This window comes from Arachis ipaensis, chromosome B05 (genome assembly GCF_000816755.2).
Source record: "Arachis ipaensis cultivar K30076 chromosome B05, Araip1.1, whole genome shotgun sequence".
NCBI classification, from domain to species: domain Eukaryota; kingdom Viridiplantae; phylum Streptophyta; class Magnoliopsida; order Fabales; family Fabaceae; genus Arachis; species Arachis ipaensis.
In genome coordinates, this window is record NC_029789.2 from 82,472,269 (window position 1) to 82,478,785 (window position 6,517).

Genomic DNA, 6,517 nt, shown 5'->3' on the forward strand with positions numbered 1-6,517 from the left:
TCTCTTCCACCTTCTCCTTTGCACTTAACAATTGGTTTTCATTTTCCTTGCTTAGCAGTTCTAAGCGTTTCTCTGAGTCCTCCAATTGCTCATTCGTCTTCTGAGAAAGGACTTCTATTTCCCTGTGTGATTGTTGATGTTCCTCCATCATTCTGTTGAATCTGGACTCAAATTTTGAGAATCTTTGGCTCGTGGAGGTTTGTGTTGAGGCATATTTAGGTGATGAAGAATTTTCAAATGTAGAAGTGGGGGGTGAGGTTGGGCAATTTTTCATGTGAGTTGACTGCTCAGGACTTGCAGTTTCTTGGAAACACTCCCAGCCACCATTGGAATAATAACTTGAATCATTTTGTGGTGGAAGAAAATATTCCCTATGATTTTCTTTCTCATCTTGTGTTTCTGAAGCAATTCTCCATGAATTGGAGTGCTTAGAATTTGTATTTTCTTGGTGATATTCCCAGCCATCATTAGAGATTGGTGATGGTAGGTAATATCCCATAAAATTTGTTTGATCATAAGATGAGTTGAACTCCATTTGAATTTCGGAAAACACAATACCAAGGAAAATTGAAATTACTCATATTAGAGATGAGAATTTCTTAGTGAGGCAAAAACTCAAACACCTTGGTTTCAATTTAAAACAGAAAACAAAAATAAAGAAAATGCTTGATCTAGACTTCTCACCCACTTAATCATTGTTGATCTAAATCAATCCCCGGCAACGGCGCCAAAAACTTGATGGGTATTTTTGTGGAAAACTGAATTTCCCAAAACACCTAAAACTCACCGGCAAGTGTACCGGGTCGTATCAAGTAGTAAAACTCACTTAGAGTGAGGTCGATCCCACAGGGATTGATGGATCAAGCAACTTTAGTGGGTGATTAGTTTAGTCAAGCTAACATTTGAGTGATAATTGATGCAGCAGAAAGTAAATGACAAGAAATTATAAATTGCAGAAAGTAAATTGGACAGAAACTTAAAGAGCAAGAAATGTAAATTGCAAGAATCTTAAATGACAAGAAATGTAAATTGCATGAAATATAAAGGGGAATGGGTGCTGGAAATGTAAAATTCAACAAGAAAGTGTAAATAGCAATCAAACAGGGAAGTAAAAGATGCAAAATCATGCAACAGATCTAACAGAAGAGTAAAATGCCTTGAAGAATTGTAAAGACAGAAAAGCAATGCTTAATTTGCAACAATTTAAAAGAATGTTGAAGATCTCAGGAGTGGAACAGACTAGAAAGCAGGTCTAGATCTCAAATCCTTCCTTGATCCAACAATAAACAAATTGAAGAATAAAGACAAATGGAAGCAGTAAGAGAACTTTGATTCAAATTGCAATTCACTGAAATTATGCAGCAAGGCAAACAAAAGGAAGTCTCAGAGGGAGAATGAAACAGAACTCCTTCAATTCTCCACCCAAGATTCAGAAACAACGAAAAGAAAAATAAAGAGAGAGAGCTTTCTAATGCTAATGCTCCTTAGTGGAGCCAACCCCCCCCAATGAGATGGAATTGATGCCTTTATATAGGCTTTACAGAGTGAAAATGAAATTAAAATGAAGAAAACAAATTACAATTAAAATAAATTCCTAAGCTATCTAATCCTTGTGCCATTGAGTGATGATGTAGGCTTTGCTTGCTTGGATTTGAGGAAGAGTGGGTCTAGATGGCCTTGGTTCAATTGGTGAAGAGTTGAGTTCAAAAGGAAATTTAATTGAATTTTGGCCCATGTGAAGAATTGCTTGGGGAAGCATCAGGGGAAAGCTCAGCTCACAAAGTGAGCTGAGCATTGGTGCCTTGGTGCCAAATTTGTTGCGCGCTATGTGCCCCTGGACCGTGTCAAGTTGTGTTGTGTGATGCCCATGGGTAGCGTTGTGAGCTGAGAATTGGCTTCCAAGGGGAGGTCTCAAGTTCAAGCCTTGGTGAAAGCATTTGGGAGCAATTTTCCTTGATTTTTCATGAAGAGAAGCACGACAATGCTCACTTACAGCGCTCTCTAAGTGAGCTGAGCGCTATCTTGCTTTCCTTGTTTTCCTTGTGTCTCCCCCTTCGAACCTTGGTGGTTCCACTTTGGTCTATTTTTGCTTATTTTTAGCCCTTAAAGATGCATTTCGTTCGTGCCTCAATTTCATGCCAAATATGGGTTTCCATACATCGTTGGAAAGCTCTGAATGTCAGCTTTCTAACGCAACTGGAAGCACATCAATCGGATATCTGTAGCTCAAGTTATAGCCCTTTGAAGGAGGCATGGTCATGCTATGAGTGCCCAGATTTTAACTTAGCCAAAATTTTGCTTTCCAAGCTCATTTTGCACTCTTGTAGCGCTCTGCTCACCTTGTGAGCTGAGCTTTGTGCTGATTGCCTATTTTCCTTTTATTTGGTCATGGGCCACGCTTTTAAAAGCGTGGCCTAAGGCTCCAAAGTGTGCTCCAACTTCAAAGTGTTCCTCAAAGCTCTTTTTTTCTCCTTTTTAGCTTATTTTGTGTTTCTTTGCTTCTTTTTCTTCTTATTTTCTACAAGATTTATAAAATTAAAAGATCAAGAAAATATATCATTTAAACATAAAAGCATTCAATTTTTAAGCACAAATCATCTATTTCTTGTATGAAAAAGCATAGAAAAACATGACATGGTGACATGTCATCAACAAGAAGTTGAAGAAATTGCTAAGCTGTCCAGACTGGCCTCTTCGTACTTAACTGACCATAACTTGAGCTACAGAGGTTCAAATGAGGCGGTTCCAGATGCGTTAGAAAGCTAACATCCGGGGCTTCGAAAAGACATATAATTTGTCATATTTGCCACGCTTTTGGGTGATGCGCATGCATGGATCACGCACACGTGTCACATCTACAAAAAATCAATCAACGCGTACGCGTGGACGACGCGTACGCGTGACTTTGCCACGTGCTGGACGTATCAGAAACCGCTGGGGGCGATTTTCTGGGCTGTTTTTGACCCAGTTTTTGGCCCAAAAAACACAGATTAGAGGCTATAAAGTGGGCGAATGTATTCATTCATTAACACAACATTCCATAATTCACAATTTTAGGTTTTAGATGTAGTTTTCTAGAGATCCTCTCTCTAGGTTTTTAGGATTTAGGATTTCTCTTAGTTTTAAGATTGTTTCTCCTCAATTCCAGGTTCAATGTTCCTTTAATTTAGTTTCTCTCTACTTTTATTTATTCTATGGCTTTAGTTTGTTTATTTTCCCAATTTGGTTTATGAACTCTTCATGTTAGATTTGAATTTATGTTTAAATGCAATTTGAGGTATTTCAGATTTATGATTTCTTTCTTCTATTTATCATATAAATAATTTGGATTTTTCCCCTTTTGGCTTTGGTGGAGTAATTGGTGACACTTGAGTTATCAAACTCCTTGTTGAGTGAGAATTGGATTTTGCTAATTAGTTTGGATCCCTCTAAAGCTAGTCTTTCCTTAGGAGTTGACTAGGACTTGAGGAATCAAATTGATTAGTCCACTTGACTTTCTTTTATTTAGTAAGGGTTAACTAAGTGGGAGCAATAAACAATTCTCATCACAATTGATAAGGATAACTAGGATGGGATTTTCAGTTCTCATACCTTGCCAAGAGTATTTATAGTTACTTTGTTTCCATTGCCATTTACTATTGTTGTTTCTTATCTTAATAAAACCCAAAAAGATAATTTTTCCATAACCAATAATAAACACACCTCCCTGCATTTCCTTGAGAGACGACCCGAGGTTTAAATACTTCGGTTATAAATTTTATTGGGTTTGCTTAAGTGACAACCAAAACTTTTGTACGAAAGGATTCTCTGTTGGTTTAGAAACTATACTTACAACGGGAATTTATTTGTGAAAATTCTTTACTAGCAGAAAATCCGTTCGTCAATTGTACTAAGGTTTGGTACTGTAGTTTTTGAAGGAAAATTTTTTTTCTGAAACAGGACATCTGTGCGTGCGCACACAACTGTGAGTTTTGTGGCCTGTGCGAGCGCACAAGCTTGTGCGCCCGCACACTCTTTGTATGGCCCTCTGTTCACAGCGCCAGCACGGTCTGTGCGTGGGCACTCCCCTGTTTCCTTGATCTGGTGCGTGTGCACCATCTTGTGCATACGCACACATGCCCTTTTTTGCGCTCTCTATGCGGTTTATCGCACTCTCTGTGCGGCCGCACAAGCCTGTGCGTCCGCACGCCAATTTGCAGCCCCTCTGGTAGGAGCATTAGCACAGCTTGTGCGCTTGAAACCCCAACCCTTTTTGCTTCTGTGCGTATGCACAGATGACCCATTCCCCAAGCGATTCCAAAAAAAAAAAGAAGCAGCCCCTGTGCGCGCGCAATGCTATGCACCCGCACACGTTGATGCAACCCTTCTGTTTGCAGCGATCGTACCTTGTGTGCGCTCGCATCCCACTCTTTTTCGCTGTTTGTGCGCACCACCTTTTTGTGCGTATGCATGAATCCCTTTTTCAGCAGCTCCTGTGCGTGCGCTCAATGCTATGCGCCCGCACACCTCTTTTCACACCTTCTGTTTGCAGCGTTCGCACTCTGTGTGTGTTCGCAACCCCTCTCTTTTTCTTGATCTGTGCGTGCGCACAGACCTGCATGCACACGCACACGTCTCGACATAGGTGTTAACATGGCATACTCCCCTGTTGGGATAGCAGCTTCTTTTCTTCTCCTCTCCATCGCTGCTGCTCACCCCTCCACCCCACCATCTTCAGGCGACCCTGCCCCAGCCATCGCCGCCGTCTACCACCGCCGCCACACACACACACACACACACACTCTCTCTCTCTCTCTCTCTCTCTCTCTCTCTCTCTTTTCTTTCCTTCTTACTTTCTCTTTTTCTTTTCTTTCTCTTCCACCGGTGAGTTCCCAGTACTCCGGTGCACCTCCGGCGAACATGAAGCCATGAGTTCGTAGTGGCTATAAGAAGTGCCATTGTTTCCTCTCCTAGTCTTGCTTTCTTCAACCTTCAACTTTAAGGTGCTTACCTTCTTTTACTGTTGATTTTTGAAATTATTCTTATTTTCTTTTCATGTTGCCTAGGTTAAGTTTATTATTTTCCTTATTTTGCTGTGTATTGCAAATGTTGATACTTGATTGTTTGGTTGATTATGATTGAATTTGAGCTTAATTGTGATAAGTTTGCACGTTGCATACCACATGTTTGATGAAATGCCTATATGAAACTTTTGTTTGATTCATGTGAATTGGCCATTGTATGCTTTCAACATTCTCTTGTTTGGTATTTGTTATGATTTGTGCAACTTAAAATATAGTAGTTGTTGATGAATTTACCAATGCATTCTCTTGTTTTCTTGAACATAAAGTTTCAACACCCATGTCTTACATGACTTCTATTCCTTTGTTATGGGTGTTTGTTGTGAATGCATTGATCTTAGTTGAGTATAATTTAACATTTTTCATCATGGTCATTAAATTGGAGTAATCACCTTACAAATGTCCATACATCTTGATGTCTTGATCAAGCATCTTTTGCCTTAACTAAGGGTCATTGTATGTATGATTGTCACTTTTTTAAGGATGAACAATGTTGTTCCACTCTGCTGGAATGGTTGTTGTTGTTGTGCACCCTTTCTATCAATGAGCTTTTAAGCCTACAACCTCAATAACCATTCCCTTCAAGAATTCAATTGGTGCTTGTTTAAGTTTGCTTACACGCTCATTTTTCTTTAGTCTTGCAACATAAACACTTGATTGAGAAGCATTGAACTCTGATTGTTTTACAGTGTGATTGCCGTTTTATCAAGCCGGTGTGTGTATTCTTACCGTGCGTACTTTTAGAATACACACACTATTGTCTCTTAAATCACACTATTTTGAAAGCTTCCAATTGAGAATTGAAATTCTTCTTTAGTTTATTTGTTCTTCCTCAATGATCTTGTTTTAATTGTTGTCGGACAATCTTGAAATCTTTTGTTTTTGATTCCTCTTTTTAGGATGCGGAAGAAAGGTAAAGTACCAGTTACACCACCGGTTGTGCAATCTACAACTCGCCCTCCTAATATTTGGTTGGATTGCCAAGGTGAGAAACCAAGTACCTTGGTTAACCGAAGAGCCAACTTCTAATATGAAGCAATTGAGAAAAGAACAATCCATTGGGAGCAGACACTAAAGATTCCAAGAAAGTACAAGGCGATTATTCATGAAAGGATTGCCTCGCTTCATTGGGGATTTCTTGAGCAAGACCCCATTGAAGTTAATGAATCCATGGTGCGGGAATTCTATGTGAACTACCAAGCTTGGGAGCAGGAGTCGGTATTCCTTCGAGGAAAGATGTTGGACACTTCCAACAAAGCTCTAGAAGCGCTTCTGAACATTCCCCACATTCTGCCTGAGAAGGATGATTATTCAAAGATCAAAGAGGATGTGTTAAAGGGGAGGATGTCTTTGGCTCCTATTCTTAGGAGAATTGGCCGTCCTGGTGCATCTTGGGAGTTTAGCAAAGGAAGAAAATCTATTCCCACTAGTATTGCTTACTCTGATTTGAATGCCGA

General features: G+C 39.7%; 1 long non-coding RNA gene across 1 annotated transcript in view; it reads right to left on the bottom strand.

The window, feature by feature from the left end:
• The window catches only part of LOC110272197, a 19,763-nt gene continuing 15,188 nt past the window's right edge, over positions 1,943–6,517 (bottom strand). Inside the window, exon 3 of the long non-coding RNA XR_002363151.1 lies at positions 1,943–1,952. This is a non-coding gene — a long non-coding RNA (uncharacterized LOC110272197). The remainder of the gene's footprint in view (positions 1,953–6,517) is intronic.